The following is a 9,894-nucleotide window of genomic DNA, read 5'->3' as shown; positions in this document are numbered from 1 at the left end:
CCTGCGGAGCAGTACGAGAGGCGGGGACCGCTCCCCTGGCTGTGGGGAAATGTGCCGGGGCTGGAGGGTGCTCCAGCTGCCGTGGGGTGTGCCGGGGCTGCACGGCCCCTCGCAGAGTGGCTGGGGCAGGCACAGGCTGCAGTGGGGCAGGGTTCTATATGTACAGGACAGCGCAGGATACCCGGGGCCGTGCCGGGATGCCCCCACAGACGACGGGGTCGTTTACGGGGGTGGTGCGGGGTGCCTCGGGCTGTGCAGGTGTCCCGGTCGGGAAGGTGGGGGTGACCCCCTCCGCCCAAGGCCGATAGCCCGCAGTGCCGGTGTCGTGAGCAGGGCAGGTCTGGGGGGCCTGGGGGACACCGGGATGCAGGTGCGGCTGGTGCCGGTACCCGGAGGGCGCGGTGCCGGACTGCGCGGCGCTCGGCGGGCGCGGCATCCCCTCGGCGCAGCGACCAGGGCGGTGCGGGTGCCGGTCCGTGCGGTACCGAGCCCGGCCGGCGGGGCCGTGGGATGTCCGATCGGGGCGGTCGCGGTGCCGGTGCCGGGCGGCGGTGCCGGGCAGCGCGGCGGCAGCGAAGGGGTGCTGAGGAGCGGCCCCTCCCCAGCCCGCCTCCGCCGTGCACGCGCCGCGCGCTCCCGGTGCGGGGTCGGGCCGGACTGAGCGGAGCGCGGGGCAGCCGCCGCCGCCACCGGCATGGCCCAGCCGCGCCGCCGCCCCCGACGGTGAGTGCGCCCGCCCCGCCCCGCCCCGCACGGACCGGCACGGCACGGCCCGCGGCGGCTCGTGATGGGGAGGGCGGCCGGACGGGACCGGACCGGCCCCGCGGCGCGGGGCTGGGGGTGGCCGCCGCTCCGGCCGTGGGGCTCTCGGGGCACGGGGTGGTCCCGGTTCGGGTCGCGATCCCGGAGCCGGGCGTCGGAGCGGGGCGCGGCGGGGCACGGGTTAACGGGTGGGGCCGAGCGCGGCGGCGGCGGGTAACGGCGAGGGTTAACGGGGCCGGATGAGCGGCCGCGGCGAGCCGGCGGGTTGCCATGGCGACGTGCTGAAAGGGGGATTGTGCGCCCGCCTCAGCTGCGCGGCCCGCATCCCGGCCCCCGCCCCGCATCCGCCGGGCACCGCTCGGCCCGGCCCGTCAGACCCAGCGCAGACCGGGGAGCGCGGCTCTCCGGGCTGGAGCGCTTCACTCCAGGGAATTGGGATCCTCCCCGGGGCTGTGCGGTGTCTGTGGTGTGGTGTGGGTACTGGGGATACTGCTCTGGGTCCTGGGGATGGGTTATTTGGGGTGCAAGGATGCTCCTGGTGCTGACAGGCATGAGGCTGCTGGTGTGAGCATCCCTGGGTCAAGGGCAGGCAGGAGATCCCCTTGGCTCAGTTTATTTGGCATAGCACTAGGAATGACATTAGCCATTGGGCTCCTGGAGTGAAAGAACATTCCCGGTTTCCCTTTTGGGCCAGGGACCTCATTGGAGGCAGGCTTGCTGTCAAACAGCTGGCCATACTCATCCCTGAGCGGGGCAGCAGGCCAGATGTCCTTTTATCCCTCCACCCATCCGTCCCTGAGCGGGGTGGTGGGTGCAGGGGTTGTGGTGGCCCCAGCAATGCGTGCTGTGCCTGGAGCTGGCACCGTTCACCTGAGCTTGACTCCCTCCTGCCCAAAGCCATGGAGCAGGGCAGGGTGGTGGGTGATGGTCGCTTCTGGGGTCTGTCTGCATCCAGTGCTGTCAGCAGCAAGGGAGAGAAGGGGTGAGGGACATGAGACCTTTGTCCAGCCAGTCGGTTTCTGGACCACACTCTCCCAAATGGTGACACCTCGTTATGCCTTAACCAGCAGCCTTTCCCAAGGCCACAGACCTCCCTTAGGGAGGTGGCTCTGACATGACATCCCTGAAAGGCTGGGATTTTCCTTGCATCCTTTGAGAGTGCCTCATCTGATGCTGCTGCTGGCTCGGCCCTAGGTGATGGCAGAGCCAGCTCCCCACAAGCCCCTGTGCTGGCCGTGCTTTGTGTCAGCCTGGTGGGACCTTTCGTCCTCAGCAAACAGGGTGCTCTGTGGAATTGGGAGCATATTCCAGCTGGGTAAGGAGTGGATGTGTCCTCAGAGAGGGAGCTGCTGGTTGACAAGGCAGGAGTCACTCTTAGCTCTGGGAAATGCCTGTGCCAGGCATGCACCCCAGCACCCATGGCAGCACCTACTGCAGGGCTGGGCACCCAGAGGTCCCCATTGGAACCAGAGCTCTGCCTGCTCTGCAGGCTGCAGGTGGCTGCCACCAGAGCTGGTGTCTGCAAAATGGTTAAAGGCTGACATTTAGAGGTCACACTTTTAGCACTGTGCATGTGTTTGCTTCATTTGCATTTGCAGTTAGCCGGGCTCGAGGCTTTGCCACTCGCATGTGCAGTTGCCATGGTTACGTGTGCAGTCGGGATGTGGAGTTTGGTTGGACACCTGCAAACACGCAGCTCTCAACCTCCAGAGCACGAGCAGGAGCTGCCAAGGTGCAGGGCAGCCCTTGGACAGGGGTGTGAGAGCCCTGCACAGCTCTGTGCTGAGGGAATGGGAGCTGCAGTGCCTGTCTTGGCAGGGTCTGCATGGTGCTGCCTTGCACAGCCTCCAACTGCCCACACTCAACAGCAGTGAGCATCTAGGGCAGCCTTGTTAGAGAGGAGGATTGAGCCCATGCCAAGGGGGTTGCCCTGCCCTTTTCATCTGGGGCTGTTTCTTTTCCAGAGTCCATGTAGAGGCTTTTGTCCCAAAGGGCTGGAGGGAAGGTTCTTGAGAGCAGGGTGGTGAGGGCAGCCAGAACCTGGAAGTCATGAGTGGAGCTACTGAGCAGGCTGCCCAGGGACAGGGGCCTGCCAAAGCCTCAGGAGGCAGCGTGAGAATTGGCAGGGCACTGTGCTGAGGCTCCAGATGTGGTGGCTGTGTCTGTCCTGGCTCTCTGTGGGGGCTGCTCTGGGTGCTCACATCCAGCACAGACAGGGATTTGTTCCAGGTGTCTTTTGATCAGGATCACATCCGTGTGCAAAAGCAAGGAGGTGGTGACTGCCAAAATCCTCTGGGAGGTCCCTGCTGCCTTTTGTGTCAAGGGAGGTGGTGTTTTAGGACAGCTGATAAGAGAGGGACCTTGAGGTCATCAAGTCTCTAAGCTCCACCTAAGCAATTCCCAAACAGCATCAGCTGAGCCAGCTCCTAAACCCCCCCACCCAGCCACAGCGAGTCTGCTGCCTCCCGAACAATTTGCTGCCATCTTCCTGTATCCTTCCTTCTAGAAGCTATTTCTTTGCAGCAGGCAGGGGAGAAAGGAAGCTCTCTTGGCTGTCCAGGAGCTACTGTGGCCTCAGACAGAGCAGTGTGGAAGTGTCCAGGCTGCATTGGTGGCAGCTGGAGGGATCCGGTAACAGTAGAAGGGTGGAAGGGAAGGGTGTTGGGCAGTGGCAGGGATGGGGACATGGAGCGTGTGTCTGTGCAACAAGTTGTGGAGCTGCAGAGGAGCCTGTGGGATCTCAGAGCAGAGCACAGAGGGGCTGTGTGTCTGCCATCCTGGGGCTGTGCACCAAGTGCAGAGGGATGGGGCAGGCACGGCTTGGCTCTGTCCTTGGAACTCCCTGTGGGATCCCAGACAGAGATTGCTCTGCTGGTGGTCTGTGGTTATTGGCTGCCACTGATACTGCTTTGAAAGGCAGCCAAGGGCGTTGTGGAGGCGAGGTGGTCACAGGCAGCACAGTGAACCTCAGCAGGAGGAGGCAGGTTGGATCCTGGTACCAGGGCACTCGAGGAGAGCTGGGTCTGAGGACTGAGCTCAGCTGAGCTGGGTGGTGCTGTATGGGGGACTGAATGCTCTGGTGGTCTCCTACCGTGAGACTCCCCAGAGCTGGGGGCAGGGAGCAGGCTGTGACCAGCACTGTGTGCTGCTGGCCTCAGCAGGATTCTGCTGTGGGTGTGAGGGGAATGAATAAATGGTCCTGCAATTGCCAGAGCTGCCAGTTTGAACCCACATCATTCAGCCCCTGGAGCAAGTCTGACTGAGAGGAAATGGGGATGAAGGGGGAGCAGTGGAAAGACATGGGTGCTTCTGGCTGCAGCTGCCGGGTCCTGTCTGGTTTGTGTAGCTCCTGGAAGTTTTCCCTGGCTGGGAGGTTGTGTGCAGTTTGGAGGCTTGTCTGGGCTCAGTAGTCATGTGGTATTGTAGTCCATGATGAAACCTGCGCTCCTGCTAAGTCTTGAAGTTGTGTGTGGAAACTCTGGTCCTGCAGTGTATTCCTTTTGCCGTGTTGTCTGCCTGGCAGCAGGGACAGCACGTGGCAGGGGCTGTCTGCGAGCAAGACTTTGTGCTGGGGGGTGCTGTTTGGGATGAGACCACCTTGGCAAGGAGCTCAGAGGATTGTTGGTAAGGAAGCCTTGTTCCTGACGCTGCAAAATGCAGAACAGTGGAGCAACATCTGTTATTTTCAAACTGCATCTCAGTGCAGGCATATCCTGTAAGGTGCCTGGCAAGCAGAGTTGAAACTTTGCCTGGTGGCCAGATGCTCTGGCCGTGCCAGCAGAGCAGGTGGTAAAGTTTGGGAAAGGTTGCAGAGAGAGCATGGTACAAGGCTTGTACAGTGCACGAGCCTTGTTTGGGTCTGGGCCTGGGCTGCTGAGGGCAAGGATGGCTGGGAAAAGTTTGGTCAGGAGGCTTCTGAGATGGGCTTGGGGAGGGAACTGCTGGGAGTGCCCTTTCGTGATGATCAGGGACTGCAGGGCCCTTAATCAAGCAGTTGATGCTGCTCTAAAGGAGTGGGAGAAGACTCCCAAGTCTGTAACGTGGCCAAAATGTCTGCGTGGCACTCCCTGTGGAGGTGGTCCTGTGCATGTCCTGCTGCTGGCCTCCAGTGCTACAGGAGCTGTAAAGGTGAATGTGTGAGTCCAACTGTCTTTGTGTCTTTTTTCTGCCCTCACATAACTCCAGGCACCACTGAGCAACTTGAGGACTCATGGGACAGTGATGGAGGAGAAGGGGACAGGGGGTGCTGTGTGTCTCTGTCTCTAGAGCTGCCCACGGGGAGCTCAGGAGAGATGTGTGGGTGTTGAGATCATTGTGGAGTCAAATGCCTGGAAGTTGCAGCAGAGTTGGTCAGAGGTCTGGTGGCCTCTCTGCAAAAAAAAAAAAAAAGGCTAAATAAGGCAGGGTTCTTCAGGCTGGAAAAGAAACAACAGAAGATGGATAAGATGTGTCTACAGGAGGCCAGGAGAGAAGCGATAGAGGTTAACTGTGCATTGTTTATTTTCATGCAAGTACAAGGTCACATCAAATTAAGCTCTCAGGAGGTGCCAAACAGGAGGAGAGGCATTGCCTCTTGCAGATGTGTTATCAAATCACAGAAGTCCTCAGGACAAGGTGTCATGAGCAGCAAAACCTCGCATTAGTTTCAGGAGAAATGGGATGATATCAAGAAGGACAAGAGGTTCCCTCAGAACTAATAAATACACTGAGATCCACCTATGGCTCGGGCAGCTGCTGAGCTGTGAATTGCTTGTGATTCTGGCTGCTTGCAAGCACACAGAGAAAAGTGGACTTTTGGTCTGCTCTGTTATTTTCATAACATTCTGCCCCCCAGAGAATGTGGAGCCAGGAGGGAGCACTGGGCTTTGGAGAAGAAGGATGGGTTTATCCCCACCCAGTTCTGTCACTTGGCCTGGCACGGGGTGATAGATGCATCCTCAGTCCTGCTTCCTCTCTGGGAGCGTGGGATGCTTTCCCTACATGGTGGGGGTGCACCTGCTGGGGGATACAGGACCTGTGCTAAGCACCAAGCCTTGGCTTCACAGGACCCTTTGCTGGAGACCTCCAACAGGCTTTTGTCCACTGATCAGGTACTAATTGAGTTGGTTTGAAAATGAATGGCAATATCCCTTCCTGCCGTGTTCCCTGACAGTTCTGGTTCCCTGGGCACAGGGACACGCTGGCAGCAGAGCTGGAGTCTCATCTTAGAGCTGTCCCAGTTCCCTGGTACTTGCTGCACATGATAGGCACTGTGGGATCACCAGGGATCTGATCTTCATCTCCCCCTCCTCCAATCCCCTGTCTCTGCCTGTTCTCATGCACATCAGTGTCAGCTTTGTTCCTGGTTTTATCCTCAAATGAGAAAAGACTCATGTCCTGCTACCCATGAGGGTCCAGTTCAGCCTTACCTCGGGGAATGTGGGATGCCAGAAGGCTGTTCACCAGCTCCTGAGCAGTCCAGAGGCATGCAAGGACAACAGGGAGATGGAGCCTTGGCTTGGGAGCAGTTGGCTTCTTGTGGGAGAAGTGGACTTGGAGAGGAGGATGCAGGGATGAGCTGGGGTCCAGCAGTCCCCCGTGGGTTTTGGCTGGCAGGCAGCAGTATGAGGTCAAGTGAGGCTGTTGCTTATGAAGAAGATGCTGTGTCTCATCCTTATTAATTCCAGGAGGACTGAGGGAAGTGTCCAGCCAGCAGCAAAAAGGTGTCCTTGCAACTACAACCCAAAATTTCCCTTGGATAGCAGCTGTCCTGTGCCTCAAGAAAGAAACAATCTCTGTTCCTGTCCTGTTCTTTTTGGTTTCTGTTGCCACTGGGGTCTCTGGGTGAGAATCTGAGATTGCAGATTTGGGCAGGGAGCTGCTGTACTTTGATGCTCATGACTTTAAGAGAAGCCAATTGGTTTCCTACTCTTTGTAACCAAAAACTCTGCTGGGAGCGATGCGTCCAAGTGGGCATCTGCTGAGGCATGGCTGTGCTCAGGGACCTCTGAGGAGCAGCAGGGAGCATGAGAGCTCTCTTGACACTTGAACTTGACTTTCCTTGGCACTGTTGATCCTTGCAGCACGCCTGTCTGTCCTGCTTCATTCTGGTCTGCTCCCTCTGGAGAGACAGGGCATCCCCAGGCTGCCTGATTTGCTCTGGTCCAGCTTATTTCTTAACACGAGGTGGTATTTGCAGTAAAACACATTAAAGGATTTCTTTTTGCCAGAGGTTTTAGGCTTTCTGCTTTTTTGTGCTCGAAGATAGAAAATATGGGAGGATAAATTTACAAGGGAAAATAGAAAATACATTTTGGATTAAATTTGAATGGGTTTCCTTTCTAGCTGCTGGCTTGCCTGACCTACAGTCTCTAGTGAGCGCCGGCTGCATGAGCAGGACTTTGTGGAGCTGCTGTGGCTGCAGGCTCCAGTCCAGGGTGCTTCCATGGTCTTCTGCTTAGTCACGCCAGCTTTGGTTTTGGTTTGGGAACATGAGCAGCTGAGGGCCTTGTTGAGGGCAGGCTCCCCTGCTTAAGGAAGCTGTTGCTCTTAGCTGGGTAGAGGCTGTCGTGGGCTTGGGCTGCACCTACACCTGGGCTCTCTGAGGTCCCTCCGAGGTGACAGACACCACATCTGTCCGGGCTGCCAGCTGTGCACACAGCCCTTGCTGGTGGTGGTCCCTGGCTGTGACAGCTGTATAAACTCCTTAGGTCTCTTACTGGAGCACATACCAAATCTGTGCGTTTCCAGAATTCCTGGGAAAGCCTGGAGGGTTTCTGGGGAAACCAATAACTCTGAGATGGGCTTTTCTCTCGTTCAGCTGCAGATGGGCGGTTTTGGACGCCGTGCGTGCCAGCAGCACACGGGGGTGGCCCTTGTGCCAGGGGCCCGAGGGCTCCCCTCGCCCTGCTGTGGCCCTGAGCCGTGTGCTGGTCGCGGCTTTGCCCGGGAGCCGCTCCGGAGCTCCAGCCATGATCGGCAGCGGGGTGGGGCGGGCGGCAAGGCAGATGTGGAGAGGGGGAGGGCGGCTTCTCCAGCACCTGTGCCTTCTTCTGGAGCGTGCGAGTGTGAAATTCAATTTGTAGCTGAGTCGCGGCTGGTGAGGAGCACAGGCCACAGTGTGTGCCGGAGCCAGGCGGTGTCGGGCCGGCATGCACGGCGTGTCCTGCCTGCCAGCTCTTGCGGAGGCTGACGTCAGCCCGGAGCAGCGGTGGCTGCTGCAGGATGTGCCTGCTTGAGCTGTGTCATGTTGGCTCTGGGTGTGCGGCCCCGGCTCCGCAGGAGCTCTGCCCGGAGCTGCTGCCCCGGGATGGTGTCCCCTGCGCTGGCATGGTGTCCCCTGCCCTTCGATGCTGTCCCCTGCCCTGCGGGGGCGCGGAGTGCGGTGCAGCTGGGAGGGAAAGGGACCTGGTGGCCCCTGCCACCGACAGCTTGCAGGGTGGTGCTGCGGATGGAGGAGTCCATGGTGCTTCCAGCAGCAATGGCATTTTCCCGCCCCCACATCTGGATCTTTCTGATGTTTCCAGTGAAACCTGCTCACTGGTGGGAGCAGAGGGAATGTGCATTACAGCAGTAGCAGATGCAGCTTGCACTGGCCTGTGCTCTGTCCTACCTGTGCTTTGGTACCAGAGGTCACTGCTCCCCATCTCCTGCCCCACGTCTGGGTATCCCACTCCCTGCTTCCCAGAGGGCAGCCCTCAGTTGTAGATGAAGAGTCCAGTGCTGTGAGGAGGGGATCATCGTGGTCTCCCAGGCCAGCCACAGAGAGCTGGGATTAATTGTGCCCCCAGGCAAGCTGCAGTGTCACGGAGCACTGGGTCACTGCTGATGCCGGTAGGTTCAAAGGGACGGTTACAATATGGTCAGAAAATCACATCTGGTCTTTGGTCAGGGCCACTCACACTAACATAAAACTTGGCATCTGTAGAGTCCAGTGGGATGTGCTGGGGCACACAGGAGGACGATGGGCTGGAGTTCAGCTGGGACATCTCTCTGGCACAGGACAGGACCTGCAGCTCTCCCAGCTGTGGGAAACTCGGGAGCACGGGGTGGCACAGCCCTGCATCCCAGCCTCTGGGCACCTGTGTCTGTGCAGAGCCTGTCTGCTGTTCCACCTGGCAGTAGGGGCTGTTGTAACATGGTGGAGGTGGTGTGGACAATGAGCTCAGAGATCTCCTGGGGCAGCTTTCCTGGGCAAAGACCCTGCAGTGAGGAAACAATTTGGTGCTTGGCCTTTCCTGTGCCCTGAGGGAGCACATGTGGCTCTGGTGCCTGCACTGTGATCCTCATGGTGGCTGTGTTGGGATGGCCCACACCACCCCTGGCACAGGGACAGGCTCTCCCCATTGACTCTTCTTGCTCCACAGGCTTGGTGTCTCATGGTATAAGACAAGGTGTTGGTAACATGTGGTGCACAAAGATGGTTCTTGTACACTGCCACATAACTTGTAACCTCACCTCTTCACAAGAAAACTTATTATGTCATGTTTCAGCTTCTGTGCAAAAGTTAGTTCCTGCTTGTCTCCAGCTATTTCCTTCATCTTTGTTCTTTGTCCTGGGTTTTATTACCTTTATTCCAGATTACTTCCACTACCTGTTTCACAATTCTGCCCTGCAAAACCTTTCTGAGCTGATAAAAAGTGGAGTGATGATAGGCAGAAGTGGTTGGTTGGGGCAGATGTTGGTAAAAGAAACAGTCCTTTACTGGCTCTGATGCTGAAACCAGAGGCTCCAAAGCCACTGTGTGGATTTCAAGCCTTGATTAATGCATTTGGCTTCCTGCTTTCAGTCAGTAAAAATGAAACATTGACAACTTATTTTGGATGAAGCTGTTCCCATTCAGAACACTCTTGGATCTTGTTGCCCACCCTCCCTAATCACATTTGCAGGAAGTCCATGTATTTTAAGCTGCAGTCAGTTCCTCCCTGCCCAGCCCACCTCCTTACATTTATAGAGCCTCCCCCAGACCACACTAGTCCATGGAAGGCATTGGCTGTGCTCACACTTACCCTGCCTGCAGCCACTGATGCTTTCTGAGCTTTCCTTGGGGCTGGTGTGAGATGTCTTGTGCTGTTCTAGCCCAGGTATGGGCAGGACATGGTGCAAGTTGCCCATGGCCCGATCATTGTGGGAGCTTCCTGTCCTTTGTGTGGC

General features: G+C 57.9%; 1 protein-coding gene across 2 annotated transcripts in view; it reads left to right on the top strand.

The window, feature by feature from the left end:
• The first annotated feature begins 638 nt into the window (after window positions 1-638).
• The window catches only part of NLGN3 (neuroligin 3), a 39,153-nt gene continuing 29,897 nt past the window's right edge, over window positions 639-9,894 (top strand). For both annotated transcript variants that reach the window (XM_059859357.1, XM_059859356.1), the window contains exon 1: window positions 639-723. The gene's annotated coding sequence lies outside the window, so the exon portion shown is untranslated. The remainder of the gene's footprint in view (window positions 724-9,894) is intronic.

Source organism: Haemorhous mexicanus, chromosome 14 (genome assembly GCF_027477595.1).
Source record: "Haemorhous mexicanus isolate bHaeMex1 chromosome 14, bHaeMex1.pri, whole genome shotgun sequence".
NCBI lineage: Eukaryota > Metazoa > Chordata > Aves > Passeriformes > Fringillidae > Haemorhous > Haemorhous mexicanus.
Note: the sequence above shows the minus strand (reverse complement) of the source record. Positions and strands in the feature narration are given on the sequence as shown.